General features: G+C 41.3%; 1 protein-coding gene across 2 annotated transcripts in view; it reads right to left on the minus strand.

The window, feature by feature from the left end:
- Window positions 1–19,141, minus strand: part of Gpr158 (G protein-coupled receptor 158) — a 373,966-nt gene that overhangs the window by 119,731 nt on the left and 235,094 nt on the right. The gene's annotated exons all lie outside the window — the stretch shown is intronic.

The raw sequence follows: 19,141 nt of genomic DNA on the forward strand, positions 1-19,141 counted from the left end.
ATAGGACAGCACACAACATTAAGGAAAACATTAAAATACCGGGAAAGAATGATAGCTTAATATAATTCCCAGGGTAGCAAAAGCAGAAGTGTTGCCTGTACACATGCTTAGCAATTTTCTTATCTGATAAACAATATTCAGTATGCATATCAACCTCCCTGCACCTGGCCTGCTTCTCATGTGCCTCTGTAGCAGCGTTAGAGATTACGTACATCTCTAAACAATGCAAGCTCCTCCCTCTCTTCACTCACCTGTACTCCACAAATCTGCTACAGTGGCTCAGGCTTCAGCAACCACGGCTTCTGGCAAATGGAATCATAGTGGATATGTGCTTTTGAGTGGCAATGTGTTCAGCTTGGGGTGAACATACACGTTCACTTATAGGTGGTTCACAATTTTAGGCTATGAGAATAAATAATAAAATTTATTCTTAAATAGTTCTTAATTAAACACATGTTTAAAGTAATGTATACTAGTTTTTTTTTTTTTTTTATTCAAGGTGTCACTAAGTAACCAAGCTTGGCCTAGAGATCAGTCTGTAGCCAAGGCTAGCCTCAAATTTGTGGCAATTCTCCTGTTTTGGCCTCACAAGTGCTCAGATTACAGGCATGAGCTACCATACCCAAATAAAACCTCATTTTAAAATGGTAAATAGGGGCTGGAGGGATGGCTCAGTGGTCAAGAGCACTAGCTGCTCTCCCAGAGGACCAGGTGTGGTCCCCAGTGCCCACGTGGCAGCGGAATCACCTGTAACTTTAGTGCTATGGGTACCACTACCTTCTTCTAGCTTCGGGAAGCACATGCTGTGCAGACATACGTGTAGATAAAACACCCATACACATAGAATAAATAAATGAAAATGTAAAACATAGTAAATTATTTTAAACGTAGAACTTTGCTGTGGAAAGGCTTGAGATGGCCTTGAATGTAATTTTGTTGTTGTTCTTTTTAAGGAAAGCTCAGGGCTGGGGAGACGTCTCAGCAGCCAACCACACTTGTTTTTGCAGAAGTCCTGGGTTCTAGCCCCAGTGGCTCACAACCATTTATAACTTCAACTCTAGGGGATCCTACACCCTCTTGAGGCCTCCATGGGCACCAAGCATGCAGGTGGTATGCATATATGTGGGCAAGACAGTCATATACATAAAGTAATAAAATATTTAAAAACAAAATAAAAAGGAAGTCCAAGAATAAACAAAAAGTTGAGGAATAGTTAATTTCACTAATATAATACTACATATTGAATTACTATGCAGCTATTATAAATCATAATGTTAGTAAAGGCTGATTGCTGCTATAAGAACTAAACTATAGGATAAAAGCACATTCTATCATAGGTTTCTAATTTGCATATTTAAATAAAAGCCATACCATTCTCATGATAGGAACAGCTAACTCAAAATGAGGGGATGGGGATGACCTGTACTCCTTTCTCCACATAAATTTATACTTAGTAAATTTCTAAATTAAAGTATAATACTTTACATTTAGAAATATGAAAATTAACATCATTAGCAAGTACTTGAGTTGAAAATAACTCATAAGAGTAATAAGAGCTCTTTGCTATACAAAACAAATGTTTAGACTTTGTTCTTGGCTCCTTTCTCCTCCTCCATTCTTTCAAATTAGCATCCTGATATTGAGCCTCCCCATCCGAATTGTCTCCTTTCCTCTCTGATGTTCAACAATCTTGTGACCTTACTGTGCATGATTTGTTTTAACTATAAAACAGTGTCAAAGTTAAATGTTATTTGCTTTGGATTGTATTTTAAATGATATAATTCTTATAGACAGCTATTTATAGTTCTTTTTCTTAATTTTATTTTTGAGATTATCATTGAATTGCAACATTTCCTCCCTTCCCCTTCCTCCATCCAAACTCTCCTTGTTCTCCTTCAGATTTGTAGCCTATTTTTACTGTTATTGAATGCATATTTGTATATGTATATACACATACATTACTAAATGTAGCCCATTCAGTCCATAATGATACCTATATGCATGTTTTCAGGGCTGACTGCTTGGCATTGAACAGCCAATTGGTGTACTCTTCCCTGGGGAGGGCCACCACTGCTGTTCCCAGTTTTCTCAGTTGCCTCTAGATCTTTGTGGAGGGTTGAGGCCTCATGGGATTTTCTCTGTCTAGTTTGGTGTGTTAGAAGAAGATGAAGGAGGGTAAAGTGGACTAGCAGGATACACGTGATATGATAGGGAAAATGAGAAAAGAGGAGGATGTTTATGGAAAGGGGGGGAGGTCAATATAGAAGAAGAAAGGAGGTGGGTTAAAAAAAACAATAAGGATATCTGGCAAAACCATTCAAACCACAAAACAAATGAAAATCCCTCTAGTTCTTTATGTAGCACAGACAGCAGTGCTGGGCAGGGCAGACAGGCGGATTTCTGCTGCTCAGTGGGCAGCTGCCCTAGATTACTTGGTGAGATCCAGGCTAGCAGAAAACCCCACCTCTTATTACTTCTGCATTCATTGAAGAATTTCTCGTTCCTCCACTGCCTTATGTTGCTTTGTGCATACAGCAAGGTTCTGTATGGGGCATGTTATAGAAAGTGATGGAAGAGAAAGGATCGAAAATAGAGCAGCAGTTGATGGAAGTCTTCCCTGGGAACCTGACCTCACATATAAGGTGTCATTATGCAGGTGAAGAAGGTGAAGAGGGGAGGGTGTGCCTATGGTCTTGAAGCAGGGGCAGGAACCATCAATATGGGAGACTTGCGTTCTTGAAAGTCGTGTGGCTTCACTTAGCACTCTGTGTTTATGAGACAATCTGTGCATGTTTCCCGGGATGACAAGCCTTCCCAATACTTTTAAATTCCTATAAGCCTCTATGCAATGCACAACATTACTGACACCTTCTACCCAGTGTACTGAAGAGAAACTGGGGTACAGACTGAATGGGGATGAAAGACACATGCAAACAGTGAAAAGGACCACTTACTGAATACCAGCCTAGTCCTGCTCACAGGAGATATCCACAGTTTCCTGGGGAAACTACTGAAGGAAATTTCTTTAAATGGCTTCAGATAGCTCCAGTTTCTAGATGTTTTAGTCAGTACTTACCTTGTTCCACATTAGAAAAAAAAATCATTTGGAAGAAAACATTTTTACTTCCTTATTTTTCTTCCGATTAGTATTTCAGGCAGAACACAAGTTTTAGTTCTATTCCTTTCTTCTAGGCATTTTGTTATTCATTAAAGTGGGAAATTTTCATAACTATCACCTTTTTGAAAAAAAAATAATCCATGTCAAAGGGAATGAGCTCTAAGTAAAACAATGGGTTTTCCCCATTTATCCCACCAGCTTTAACATGCTATACTTAGTGTGCCTACACCATACCTTAAAATAACTTCCAAAGGGCTTTGAAATTAGTGCACCCTAAAAGGAATTGAGTTGTCACCAGGGGGCAGGGAGGGTGGAAACTAAGAAAAATTCACCTGAGGTGAATCCCTCTTCAGTAGTTACCTAATAGTCTTGTGGATTAAATAAGCGCTTTCTCTTCTGCCTGGATCACATCGGTTACATAATTCCTTTCTTTCCAAGCAAATGGAAGAAACAAGAGAGAGGAGCTATGTAAAGGCTACAATTAATAATGACAGGCAATTTGCCACAAAACCAGGTCTGTGTTGGCAGTTGCATAATAAACTCCTGGGCAACTTGGGTTTTCTTCCCAGAAGTAATGACTGAGCAGAGTCGGAGACAGGACTGCTCTCATGCTTCTTCCCTCCTCCCGAAGATAACACACAGGCACTGTAGTGCAAACCGATATCCTGAACAGAAGACACACCTGCTTGACCACAGGATGATGAGAAACGCAATGACTGCAGAGAGGCTGGAATGTTGCAGGTCCGGGGCCAAATGACAAATTATCCTGCACTATCTTGGCCTTTAAATATAGTCATTTGCTGCCCACTGCTGTATGTGATCTGACACCTTTGTGACTAGGATGGAGATCCTCCTGAACATCAAACAGACCCCTAGGTTCTGTAAACCATAAAGCCTAGAGTGTCAGAGAACACCCGAGGCTTTCTGTTCATCTGTAACTCACCTATCTGCTGTTCCCACTAATGTATTTGAAAGAGATCTTGAGCTATGATTTTCTTTGTCCTGTTACTGTAAAATTCCATGCAACTGCTACTGTGTTGTAACTCGGAACTGGTGGTAGCCAGAATCTGTGTTCCTAGTCCATGGTCAATCTCACTTGGCTCCAGAAAAGTATCTCCTATCTCTTCCAAGTTGATAGTTGTGCTTTCCTGTCGACAGCAGGAACCCACAAGATTCGAGAAGACAAGTAGAAGATAAAATGCCCAGGACAGAGAGTTGGGATCCTCTTTTACCCCAGCTTTCCAGATCCGTGAATTGTCCTCTGGAGGAATGACTATTTCCAAGCCTCTCTCAAAACCACAAGAGAGACTTCATTCTCTGTGATGAGGTTAGATGAAAGGAAGTTTACTAATCTCTCCTGCTTCTCCTTTCCTACTCCCTCTTCACTGCGTAGAGTCACGGTCCGGCTGGACTGGGTGGCTCATGCCTGCAAACACAGCACCACCCGGGAGGCTGAGGCAAGAAGATTACTATTAAGTTTGCAATATTCATGCTAGCCTGAGCTACAGAGTGAGAGCCTGTCTCAAAATAACAAGAGCAACCTGCACACAAAGAAACTAAATAAGCAAAATGAAACACACCAGAGTAGTATTTGGGGTGTGGGTGTCTCAGGGAATGGAAGTCATTTAGTGCTCCTCCTGTCATTGTGAAATACAACCTACTTTAGACTGTTTGTGCCCGTGCTTTTCCTTAGTAGAGGAAATAGGGCTGGCATTTTAGAGCGCCCGCTCTTCTGTGTCATGGCATGTATTCCCTCCCAACACTGCTTCCTAGCAATTATTTTATGACCTGTATTTTGAGCTTGTAAATAATCATAGTGATATTCTTTTTAATTACGTTATTGTGTGACCAGTTGTTTAGTTCAACTGAAGAAGCATACGGGAGACTTCTTGAAATAAAAAGCCATGCCAGTTTTGTGGTGTTCTTTCAGAGAAAGGATGATATGCCTTATGTTTTTCACCAAGGGTTCCTTGGCATCTCCCTGGAGCTTCTTAGCAATGCAAATTCCACGGTAGGTCTGTCATAGACCTACTGAAGCTGAAGATGAGGGGTGAGGCCAGCCACCTGTGCTCAGATATCCTAGAGATGCTGGCTAAAGATGGAGAGTTGCTGCCCTAGGACAATGTTTAATTAAATCACCTTGAAGCACCTGGAAAATGTGCCAAGCAGTGCTCTAATTACATACATTGTGCATGCATATAATCATTCAATTTCACATAGTATGTTTATCATTCCCTTTTATGGGTCATGAATATGCGGGAGTGGCAGATTCCACAGTCCATACCCTTAACTGCTAAAGCCCAATATTGATCAGTGAGTACCAGGAATTCACTAGCTAAAGTGTTAAAACTCTCAGAAAGTAACTGCTTTAATACATTTCAGTCATGTATCTCCAGGAATTTTTTTAAAAATTAAGAAATTGTTTATTCATTTTACATACCAACCATAGATCCCCTTTCATCCTTCCTCCTGCTCCCTCCCCAGCCTCCCCCTACTGCCCCCCATCCCCTCATCCAAAAAGGTAAGGCCTCTCAAGGGGAATTAGCAAAGCCTGGTATATTCAGTTGAGGTAAGTCTAAGCCCCTCCCCCTGCAACAAGGCTGTGCAAGGTGTTCCTCCATAGGTAATAGGATCCAAAAAGCCAGTTCAAGCACCAGAGATAGATCCTATTCCCACTGCCAGGGGTCCCTAAAACAGACCAAGCTATACAACTGTTTCATTTATGCTGAGGGCCTAGTCCAGTCTCAGGCAGACTCCACAGTTGCTGGTCTAAAGGTCATGAGTTCCCACTAGCTTGATTCAGTTGTATCTGTAAGTTTCCCCATCATGGTCTTGATGCCCCTTGCTCATAGAATCCCTCTTCCCTCTCTTCAGTTGGACTTCTGGAGCTCAGCCTGGTGCTTGGCTGTGGCTCTCTGTGTCTGTTTCCATCAGTTACTGGATGAAGACTTTATGATGACAGTTAGGATATTCACCAATCTGATTACCAGGGTAGACCAGCTCAGGCAACCTCTCCACTATTGCTAGTAGTCTAAGCTGGGGTTATCCTTGTGGATTCCTGGGAATTTCCCTCACATCAGGTTTCTCCTTTTTCCCATGATGTGTGCCTCTATCAAGGTATCTCTTTCATTACTCTCACATTCCATCTCTGCTCCAATCCAACCATCCCATTCTCTCATGTTCTCATCCCCCATCCTCTACCCTCTATTGCCTCCCATCACCTCCAGTTTACTCAGGAGATCTCATATATTTCCCCTTCTCAGGGCAATCCGTATGTCCCTCTTAGAGTCCTTGTTACCTAGCTTCTCTGGAGCTGTGGGTTGTAATCTGATTACCTTTGCTTTACATCTAGTATCCACTTATGAATGAATACATACCGTGTTTGTCTTTTTGAGTCTAGGTTACCTCACTCAGGATATTTTATAGTTCTATCCATTTGCCTGAAAAAATTCATGATGTTATTGTTTTTTACTGCTGAGTAGTACTCCATTGTGTATATGTACCACATTTATTTTCTTTATTCATTCTTCCATTGAGGGGAATCTAGGTTGTTTCCAGGTTCTAGATATTACAAATAATGCTGCTGTGAACACAGTTGAGCAACTGTCCTTGTGGCATGATTGAGCATTCATTGAGTATATGCCCAAGAGTGGTATCATTTGGTCTTGAGGTAAATTGATTTTCTGAGAAACCGCATACTGATTTCCAAAGCAGCTGTACAAGTTTACACTCCCACCAACAGTTGAGGAGTGTTCCCCTTGCTCCCCATCCTCTCCAATGAGCTGTCATCAGTGTTTTTGATCTTAGCCATTCTAACAGGTGTAAGATGGTATCTCAGAGTCATTTTTATTTGCATTTCCCTGATAATTAAGGATGCCGAGCAATTTCTTAAATGTCTTTCGGCCATTTGAGATTCTTCTGTTGAGAATTCTCTGTTTAGATATGCAGCCTATTTTTTTAATTGGATTGTTTGGTATTTTGATGTCTAGAGTTCATTATATATTTTGGAGATCAGCCCTTTCTCAGATGTGGGGTTGGTGAAGATCTTTTCCCATTCTATAGGCTGTTGTTTTGTCTTATTGATCATGTCCTTTGCCTTACAAAAGCTTCTCAGTTTCAGGAGGTCCCATTTATTAATTATTGCTATCAGTGTCTGTGCTACTGGTATTATATTTAAGAAGTGGTCTCCCGTGTCAATGTGTTCAAGACTGCTTCCTACTTTCTCTTCTATCAGGTTCAGTGTAATGGGGGAATCCGGAAAAATTTTAAGCAGCACTCCAGTTTACTCATATATATTTGGTCGTATGATTCTGTTAGAGCCTTTGGCAGCCAATTCTGACACCTCTTGTCCTGCTGCAGTCTGTGTGGCTGGCAATTCAAATTCTTTTCTGCAAATGCTCAGAGACATATATATATATTTATTTATTTATTTATTTATTTATTTATTTATTATTTTTCTATTTATTTGTTTAGTATGTATGGGTGATTTGCCTACATGTGTGTCTATGCACCATTTGTGTTCCTGGTGCCCACAGAGACTAGGAGAGGGCATTGGATCCTCTGAAACTGGCATTATAAATGGTTGTAAGCTTCCATGTGGGTGCTGGGAAATGAACCTGGGTCCTCTGGAAGAGCGGCCAGTGATCTTAACCACTGAGTCATCTCTCTACCCTCTCTCTTGAACTATTAATGTATGCCAGAGACTATCCTGCACATCAGGGAATGCAGCTAAGTAAGAAATAACACAGCACATGTAAAGCAATTTGGACGTAGAATGTGGGATACAACAAGGAAGATATCTGATGAACTTCAGCGGGCACTGCCATTATTTAGGTAATGTGAGGGAGGAAGGCAAAGAGGACCATGGGATGGCACAGGCACAGATGATGCTGTAGCAGAACAAAAGCTGTACTGCTGTGCTCTCCTTCTAAGTCTTCTCCTCCCTCCTCATCTTCACGTGGGGAGCTCCACTGTTTAATGCTTTTACAAACTCACCATAAGACTTTATTTAGAACTAAATCACGGGTTCATTTCTCTCGAACAGAAAGGAGCAGAAATAAAATCTACTTTCTATAAGGAAAAACTGAGAAGACACCTGAAGACAAATGTTCTACTTCCCTGAAGCCAAGACTGCCAGGGTGGAAATGATGCTATTTGCATGGTACCTAAATCAGGAGGGTTTTCAGTACACAGCTTCCAGCTTCCACAGTCAATGCCTCTTTTAAACAGTGTAGGAGAAGTAGATGGGATGAGGAGGCCAAAGGTTACCAAGTGAAGAAAAAGGGAAAGAATGCTAATACTTCCTAGTATCTCATCAAGAGCCACCAGTGCTTTTTACAGCTGAAAAGGTTTTATTAAAATTCTGTGTGAACTCATGTCACTGATTAATTCAACTTTCATGCTGAGGATTTTGGTCCACACAGTTCAGACTATCTAGCTAACTATTCAGTGTTTGCTTTATGCATTAATACACAGAGTAACTGAGTAAATGTTACAGTGAAGGCTTCTAAAGCAGCCATGGGCCTTGATGACCTTGGCTGGGTGAGGCTGGATAAGAATTGATGGATAGGCTGATCAGTGGTGGTGCACGCCTTTATTCCCAGCACTCAGGAGGCAGAGCCAGGTGGATCTCTGTGAGTTTGAGGCCAGCCTGGTCTACAGAGTGAGTTCCAGTATAGGCTCCAAAAGCTACACAGAGAAACCCTGTCTCAAAAAACAAAAACAAACAAACAAACAAAAAATAATTGGTGGACAGCTAACTTAAGTTATCCTCTAGTGCCCCAGTTCTCTGCAACTTTTCTGGAAAGGGCTGTTTCTACCTGATGTCTTTCTTCCCATCATCACCTCTAGTCACTCCTGCCAATCATACAGGTCATTTGGCTCTGCTCCCATCAGGACCATCATATCATCTTAACACTGGAATGCAAAGACGATTCTCTTGCTGCATCTTGGGAGATGAGCCAGTAACATTAAGAGCTGACTACTTACCCTTTTTCAATCCCAGTATGTACTTTAATTAATCAGGTGACTTTTCCACCAGCTCATCTCATTCCTTTCTCTGGATCCTGTTCATCTGAACTCCATCATCATTAAAGTATCTAACTCATTTCAAACACTAAATCAATTGAAAGATGGAGGTAAAAATATTCATTGTGGTATAATAAATTTATGCTCTACTTATCTATTCCTCAGCTTAAGGATATTACTATTAGGAACAATTTTTCCTTTTGTCTCCTTTGGGTGTCATATTTTCCCCTTCCCTCTCAGAAGCAACCACCTTCCTGAATTTTGTATGTTATGTGTTCTTCTCCTCATTCTTTATTATCTACCTCAGGAGGTCATGTCCTTACACTCCAGCAAACATATACCTCAGGAAGTCATCTCCCCATATACACCCCAACACACACACACACCAACACACACACACACACACACACACACACACACACACACACACACACACCCCTCAGGAAGTCATCTCTCTACACTCCAATACACATACACCTCAGGAGATCATCTCCCCACACTCCAACACACAAATACCTCCATACCCCAACACACACACACACACACACACACACACACACACACACACACACACCTCAGGAGGTTATCTCCTCATACCCCAACACACAAATACCTCCATACCCCAACACACACACACACACACACACACACACACACACACACACACACCCTTCAGGAGGTTATCTCCTCATATCCCAACACACACACATAAACTTACTTTATACACATGGACTAGACCAACACATAAATACCTCCATACCCCAACACACACACACACACACACACACACACACACACACACACACACACACCCCTCAGGAGGTTATCTCCTCATACCCCAACACACACACATAAACTTACTCTATACACATGGACTAGCATGTCTGCAATATTCTGTGACTTCTAGCATACATTATAAGGCAAGCATTATAGGATTTCTAGTATAGCACTAGTTGTAAGTGGATCTATGTGGGAAAGAGTATTAAAATAACACTATATGTAGATGGGGAGGTGGAGGTAAAGAGTTAATGAGTCAGAGCCTTTTGTTGTGTTAATATTGACTATGATTTCCCAAGTAGAAGCAAACATATTTGACATCTTTTTCACAGATCATCTTTGATTTTATCATATCTGATGAGATATAGTATTGTACCAAAGGCAAGTATACAATTGTTCAGAGAGAAATCTATGTAAGCAATTCAATCTTTTCATGTCCTTGTGTGTGTGTGTGGGGGGGGAGGTGCCTGTTGGTCATACTAGAACCTGTGAAGTGGACAAGACCATGCAGCAGCAGCACTACCACCACCACCACCACCAACAACAACAACAACAACAACAAAACCACCACCACCACACTTCTCCACATTTTAGAAAACATGGTGAGAGGCAGATACTAGCTACAGAAATAGAAGTGTGACCAAAGAGTTGAAAGATTTGGATTAGGGTGGTACATAGATATGTCTGCATTTGAACTGGTCAAATTTGCATGATCACTGTCTTAGTCTAATCTGCTATGACAAAAATGCCAAATATTGATGGCTGTTAAACTAAAGAATCACAATTCAATAGACAAAAAAAAAAATGTTTATTTCTCACGGCTCCAAGATTAAGGCACTGGCAGAATTGGTGTCTGGTGTGGACCTACTTAATTGCAGACAGACGAAAGGGGTAAGTCAGTTCTGGGATGATTTTGTAAGGGCACTGGGCACATTCATGAAAACACAGTCTCATGACCTAATAACTTCCACAAAGTCTCTCCACCCTAACAGGTTAAAGAGATAGATACATTCAGACCATCTAAGTCCCAAAGCCTAGCGATGCCATTGAAAATTAATGTGAATGTGGACCACTAGAGGTTACACACATATCTACCTACAATGTTTTTGCTTAACTTTTTTTTTACCTCAATGATACTGAAGAAGAAACCATTTCTTGGGGCCAATGCTGCTTTTGTCTACTGTTACTTTCTTAATTATTCCCTGAACATCATGATGCTTATGTCACCTTCTCTGTATTAGGTCCACAGAGAGGAACCTGGACACCGCTGTATGTGACTGCTCAGAGACATTTCCTTGAGACGGTTAAAATTCTCTGAAGTCAGAGACACTAGCAGAGGATAGCTAAAACTAAAATCTAATTTAATTAAGCTTTACATTAATTAAAAATAACATATTAGACATCAGTAATGGAAAATGACTTACACAATTTGGGTTAGCACAGGAAAAAATCAAGATGCACTTTTGTCAGAGAGAGAGAGAACACAAGAAAGAGGGAAGGAGGGAGGAGAGAAGAGAGGAAGGGAGGGAGACAGAAAGAGAGAGACAACAGAAAAGTGCCCTTGCATGTCTCACCTATGAGCAAAAGTCTTAACCCACAGACTGCAGTAAGCCAGCTGGAAACAGGTACTTTGTTCTCTTAATTATTTTTCACTAAGAGCTAAAATGCCAAGCTAGGCCAGAACTAAAACAGTGTTTCAGACCCTGTTTCTTCAGTTGGAACCATCTGACTGTCGAATTCTCTCACAGCAAACATCTCCCGACTTGTCCCCATGAAGGCAATCTTGGGAGTCTTCAAGATGTTCTTAGCACAATGCCACACTGTGACTGTAAGATCTGACTTACTCTGTTGCTGCTTCTGTCTCATTTTGATCCAATTCCAGATCCTCTGCAATTGTGGTGGTTTATCCTCCTTCCCTAATTAATCTCTTCTTGCTTGTTCCAAAATAATTGATTATTTAACTTCATTTAGAAATATTTCAAAAATTCAGGAAGTTCCCTGGGAGACTTGTCAGCTGAGGGCACTCCAGGAGACAGCCCACACCCCACACTGTGGTCACAGGGTGGAGCAAGCCAGGCCTACTCCAAGAATAGCAAGGAGATCAGTATTGTGGCAGAAGGAAGAAGACAGTGGGCAGAAAAGATGAGGAGCTGGATTCTGTAAGGTTTTGTGTGATGTTTTAGACAGGACACGGTGGATAAGAAGAGGTCATGTGGGTGGAAGAAACAAGTTTCAGACTAAGAGGACCCCAGTGCAAGGGCTCAGGGTGTTGTTGCCTGGCCTGCTTGAGAATAGAACACTGGTAATCTGAATAAAATGGGGAGGTGGCTGTGATAGCTTTTGGGCAGCAGTAAGACTACCTGACTTGGGTTTTAACAAATTCCAGCTTCTGTGTTTAGAAGATTTTGAGAGGCCAAGAGTAGAAATAGTGAAACTGGTCAGATGCATACTGCAACAATCGAATTCATCTTGAAGGTCATTCAGACTAGGATGATAATGGGGCCTTGAAATGGAGCTAGGCAGTGGTAGTGCATACCTTTAACCCCAGCACTTGGGAGGAAGAGGCAGGCAAATCTCTGTGAGTCTGAGGCCAGCCGGGTCTACAGAGTGAGTTCCAGGACAGCTACTGAGAGAAACCCTGTCTTGAAAAAAACCAAACAGAATAAAACAGAAAGAGAGAGAGAGAGAGAGAGAGAGAGAGAGAGAGAGAGAGAGAGAGAGAGAGAATGAAGCAAGGAAGGGAGGGAGGGAGGGAGGGAGGAAGGAAGGAAGGAAGGAAGGAAGGAAGGAAGGAAGGAAGGAAGTAAGGAAGGAAGGAAGGAAGGAAGGAAGGAAAGGTTCTGGATGTGCTTTGAAGGATTTTTAGAAAATAAAAACCACACTTCACATCCACTGAGATGGCTCTGACTTCTTAATAACAATGGAAAATGAGAAGGATTGCTGAGGGTGGGGGTGAAGTGAGCATCTCTGGTGAGGTGCAAATCACTCACTTTGAAAACAGTTTAGTAGTCTGAAAAGTTCATGAGCACTCAGTCTCATGACCTAATCATCTCTACAGAATCTTTCCACCCTAAGTTTGAACATGTTTCATTTTCAAATACCATATACAGTTGTGAGGCTCACTTTGACAAAGTTTCCATCTCTGCCTTTCTGTGTTCCTCAGTGTCGTCAATTCAGAAGCTTGCCTCATACAGCCCACCTTCTGGTAACTACCTCTCCACACAGCAGATAGATTATAAGATCCATCGTACAGGGGATGCACAGAGACTACAAATAGCATGAGACTTTGAAGTCTCATGCACGGCTGTCCTCTCTGAAAGACCCCCGCTCCATTATGAGGACATGGGGCTTTGGGCCAATAAAATGCGCCCCCCCCCCCATAACTTAGCCTAAGAAACGCCATTCTAATGGAATCAGAAAAACAGGAGTTCACAGCCATAGCCAGCCACCCGGCCTTGACAGAGATAGCTATGGCCAGCCTTGAGAGAGATAACTGTGGTCGGCGGCCTTGGGAGAAAGACAGTTGAGTCGAATCAGGATATTTTATGGCTGGCCCCCTGGCCTTGAGGAATAAGCAGCTGGCCTGGACAAGGCCAAATCAGCCACACACATACGACCCCAAGTTCACCCTGGCCTTCTTTGAAACAACCAATAGGGACCCTGTAACTATGCTTCTCCTTCTGTAACCGCGCCTCTGCCCCTGGGATCCCATAAAAAGTCCCCCTTGCCCTAGGAAAGCGCGCAAGTCCTCCAAGAGACTTCGCCCCAGGTACCTGGTCTAAATAAACCCTCTTGCTTTTGCATCTGATCTGTGGTTTCGGTGTGTTCCTTGGGTTTGGGGTCTCTCCCGGAGGAAGATCTCAGCCAGGGGTCTTTCATCTCTTTGCTGCTGTCCCTCTGTGTCTGTGGTACTCTCGGTTTGCACGGCTGTCCCCTGTTTGCTGTTATGGCTCCCTCAGTCCTCACCCATCGCCTCTATGGTACTCTTCGTGTAGCTTATTCAGCTCGTCTTTACTTTTTCTATAACTGTAAGTGTTCTGATTTTATTCTCATTTCTTTCACTCTACTCTTGCTTTTCTGGAACAACTTTATCGCTGTTTTTCCTCTTTTCTTTGAGCTTCTTCATTACAAGAAACTTTTTTTTCTGTGTTGTACTTGAGGCAATGAGAATTGGTTATTAAAACCCTCTTTTTATTTTCTTGTTTTTTCTAGCTCATAATAATTACTATATTTCACAAAACCAAAAAACTGTTTATAACAGGTAATACAGTCAAATTCATGTTTGCCCTATCAAAGATCATAATGCTACTGTTTTTCACTAAAAACTAAAGGTTTCAAATTTCAATTGGTCAAGGTTCTTTCAGTCTACTAAACCTCTCAGCTAAGAGATGATGGTTGGATAATCTCCTGCCTAGCCATGACCCAAACTGTTAGCCAATTATCACGGGATGCACACCCTTGCATGTGTGGTAACCACTCCCATGACTGAACTTTCCACGTGTTGTACAGTGATGCGGGTATGAGCCAAGTGGATAAATGGAACCACAGTTTTAGGACACCTGTAAACATTTCTTCTGACCTTATAACCAGCCTGTGGAGGAGAATAGAATGTTCTCCCATGAGATTGCTCAAACCACCTTGAAGGAGGAGGTCTAGACTTCAGATAATGCTTTGTGCTTAGTACTTTAGCCAATGCTTTTGAATTAGTCTAAGCTTTGAGAAGTGAGGAGACTCCTAGCTCCATGCTTTCAAGCTACTTTGCCATTTGATAACTATTCCCTGCCTTTTCCCCAATTGCTTTCTCTTGTTTGCTCTGGCAAGTATTATATATCATATAATAAACCCAAATAATATAATATAATATAATATAATATAATATAATATAATATAATATAATATAATATAATATAATATAATATATATATTATAGGTTCTTTTGAAGATCACATCCAATGGATGGAGATATATATATATATATATATATATATATATATATATATATATATATATCAGAACTTATTAAGTCAGCTCTAAAATAGTAACAAGAACTAAACACCAAGAAGCTAAGAACCAGGGTTACTCAGTCTTTGAGGATGGGTGTCTCAGCCTTTGGAGAAGACCCATGATAGCTGTCTGTCACTAGGGGTGACTATCTATAGATACCCAGTCCACAATACAGGCTGTCTCCATGATCCCAAATCTGGCACCAGAAGCCTGGAAAATTTCTTGGAGAGCCACTGGGGTCCCACATCTATAATGCAAGCTTAGGAACACTAGCATGTTCTGCGAGGGGAGCAGCAGCAGCAGAGCAAACTAATTGGTGGCATTATGGAAGGCCAGGGGGTAAAGGGAGAGCATCTTCCTTCTGACATAGCCTTTATTAGCAGAAGGTGCCTCCCATACTCTGGGTGGGTCCCATGTCAATCAAAACAGTCAGGACAATTCTCCAGGTGAGGCTCCCTACTCAAGTGATTCTAATTTGTGGCAAGTTGACATTAAAACCAACCATGAAAGATATCAAACCAAGTGGGGCAGAAGGCCTCACATGAGATGGGTTCTAGATCAGCTGAAAAATACTACAAAGGGAAGTATCTCAAGTGAGGGTGGAGATTATCAAAATACACCATATTCACATAGGAAAGACTCAAAGAATAAATAAAATGAACATTAAAAATACACTAGCCCATACATAAAATTAGATTCTCCTACCCTGTACTCCTCACAGTGAAAGTGAATGTCTCAGAACTGGATTGCTACCATTCTCCCCTAAGGGGAACCACAGCCACAGAGCTTTGCAGAAGAGGCTGGTTCCAGGGCTAAGGAAAGAAAATGATAAAATTATTCTAGAACATTCTGCTGAAGAGATGATGGAATCATAAACAGGATGGATTTTTGTCTCCTTTGTTTTCCTTCCTGTTAAGTGCTGGGTTAAGTCCCCTTGCTTCCTCTGCATGTGGCTGTCACAGGCTTGGGGTGGCTTTCTCGGAGTTCCAAAACAAGCCAAGTTAGGTTTGTGCTGATCACAGTAGAAATGATCTCCTAACTGGCTTTGGTTCTTTCTATGCCATTCAAACCAGCCTGACTGACATTAGGCTGAACTGCAAACTACAGTAAAGGAAGCCCCAAGTGAGTGGCTGTGTGTTATTGATACAGGCAAGACAAGGGCAAGGGCCGGGTGGCCTCAGGCTCAGAGATATGCCAAAACTTCCTCCTCAGGGACCAAGTATGAAAGAACAGTGTGAGCAGAAAATGTCCACCAGAACTTTCTCCTCCAAGATATGTATGGCCTAAAGACAGCTCCCCTACAGAGAGCGCTCTTACAGACATTAGCTAAAGCTTTCTCCCTGATCCAGCTGTAGACTATAAGCCCTGCCTTCTTGCTCAGTAGCATGCTATAACCCCAGTTCTATGTTCAACTCTCGGTAATAAATACTAAGTTTCTGGGGTGCTGCAGTGTCTCCAGCAGACAGCCCAGTGCACCCAAACCCCACTTCTGCACATGTTGTTTCCTGCACATGTCTGTGTTGGTCCTTTCCTCATTCCCTCCCCACCCGAGTCACATCTGTCCCTGGAGTTGTGCAAGATGTGGCAATGGTCCATTCATACTTATAAGGAATTTTACATGGGTCTCAAACCAAACCTCTATCAAAACTCAGTGTCCATTTTCATCCTTTGTATTTTCCATTTCCACCAGATGAAGCAGGGAGGGTTTACTGACTGGGCAATGAGGATACTTAGGTCTCCCTGGCTTTCTGCAGATGTTGTTTCAGCATCTTGCTATCACCATAGCATAGGGTATGGGAGTTGAGAGATGAGTTCTTGTCTTGGCTTTGTCATTAAGTACCTGGGAAAAGGTGTAGACTTAGAAACATCTCTCAGCTTCTCCTCTTTCCTTTGCAAAATAAAGAGTTGAGGCAGATGCTACATTGCATCAAATCTCTCTTCAACCTCAAGCATTTTACTATTCTTTTATATTGGACTGGGGAGCTTAAAATATGCATCATATTGACTCATGTATTGGTGTCCTTTATTGACAGGCACACCACAAACCAGTTAAGGAACCCAAAGGCTAAGACAGCACAATCAACTGAAATGGATGCGTTTGTCAAAGCAAAACAAACTTTTAGACTTACAGTGTCAATAATAAGTTTTATAAATTGAAAATGCTGTTTGGTGCAATTTAACAAGAAACATACACTTTAAGTTTTTTTTTCTTCTCTGAAAATCTGTTTCATTTCTTTTATAGCTATACCAAAAGTATGTAGGTGATCATGGGTGATAAATCATTTGCTCATAATGTATGGGCCTCAAACCATGAGACTCTTTTGAGAATCTGTAAGAAAAGGCTTCAAAAGCTGCAGCTTGTGCTACCAATTATAACAATGCTAACTTTAGTCAGATTTCGGTTTGTCCTCGTCTGCACAATGATGATAATGTCTAATTTGGACTTTCCAATGTAAGCATTGTTATGAAATCGTCTGTAGTCCAAGATTGCTTAGAAATGGCAAAAATAACCTTAATTCTTGCAAATCTGGATGACAATATGCAGCATAAAGAGAATATAAAGTTCACCGCATAGCACAGGAAAGCAGAGAACAGCCCAGTCTCCTTCTATGGAAGAACCCAGCCCTAGAAACAATTTATTTTATTCAAGCGTACTTTAAAAAGCTGTAATTCCCAGCAAATTTCATGAGCAGTTCTTCTCCACAGAAGGAGCCCAGAAAGTAGGGAAGATATTTCAAAGCTGGAAAGATTTTGGTCACATTTATACCAATTAGACCTTTTGACTATACAGGCTGAATATCCCCAATCCAAACTTGGTTTCTGGATTCAGAGCCTTGTAGGATTTTTATTTTCAGATTAGGGATGCCCAATTGCTATAGTCTGATTATATTTCAAAATGCTCTACTATCAGAAGTAGTTCTAGTCCCCTTTCAGATAATGAACTTTCTATTTGTATTTGGCTTATCTGATTATTTTTAACATTGAATTCAGAACAAGCAAAACTCTATCTGAAAGTTATAAACTTCTTATCTATGAATTCTAAGCAACCAAGGTCAGCCTGCACCATCGACTAGATCATTCTTTTCAAGATCGGTTCATATATGTACATCCAGGCATGCATCTACTACCATGAAGGACTTCATATCAGTCACCAAAACAGCATTTCCTGATCTATTGTGTAAAGTAAAATGATTCTCCTTTCTAGACTCTATCAATAATGCATTTTAATCTCCATTGTCTCCAGAAGCGTCCGCTATACTTCTTAGTTTAATCCATCTTAAGTAATGTGACCACTTCTGTCTTCAGAATATGAACACCATCATAGTTAGCTTCAGTTATCAACTTGACACACCTGGAAAGAGCCAATCTTGGTTGAAAATTGCCTCCTCAGAGTGTCATGAGGGCATGTCTATGGGGGCATTTTCTTGATTGCTAATTGATATAAGAGGGCCCAGCTTCCTAGTCCTAGGTGGGTGGGTCTGAGCTGTAGAAGAAAGGTAACAACACAGACCAGAAGAAGCAAGCCTTGGAAGCATCGTTCCTCCATGGTCTTTGCCTCAGTTCCTGCTTCCAGGTCGCTGCCTGGAGTTCCTGCCTTGGCTTCCCTTGATGACAGACTGTAACCTGTAAACCAAAAAATTTCTTTCCCAACATGGTTTTGGTCAATGTTTTATCACAGTAACAGAGAGAAAACTAGAGCAGACACTAACTTAAGGATTGAGAAACAGGACATAACCTTGGATCTCAAGGAGTTACAAAATGAACTACGTTAATACACGGTGAAAGAGGCTGCTAAGGATGAAGCCAGCAGGGGGAGCCACACTGGTGACTCTGGTGGAGAGTTTGCATGGTTAGTTTCCCTTCTTATGGAAGATTATGGAGAAGTGCTGCCTTTACATTTTTTAACTATCAAGTGTCTCTCCTTTTTCCCTGTATCTAATATCACCATGGGTATAAGGCCATCAAATGATTTTCAGAATGCGTTCTACTCAATTAAAGGATCCCAAATCATTGTGTTCAATATTTAACAACCAGACATTGTTATTTCAAAAGTTCTACTTTTCTATAACAGCTCTTCGCTGTTACAGGCTTTACAATTCTTTTGTAGATTGTAGGTGATGCTCAGAAATATGATCACTTAAACAAGCATGCATCTCACAGTAAAAATGAGCCAAACTTTTGCTCATAACATAGAATGACATTTCAAGGATTTTT

This window comes from Peromyscus maniculatus, chromosome 5 (genome assembly GCF_049852395.1).
Source record: "Peromyscus maniculatus bairdii isolate BWxNUB_F1_BW_parent chromosome 5, HU_Pman_BW_mat_3.1, whole genome shotgun sequence".
NCBI lineage: Eukaryota > Metazoa > Chordata > Mammalia > Rodentia > Cricetidae > Peromyscus > Peromyscus maniculatus.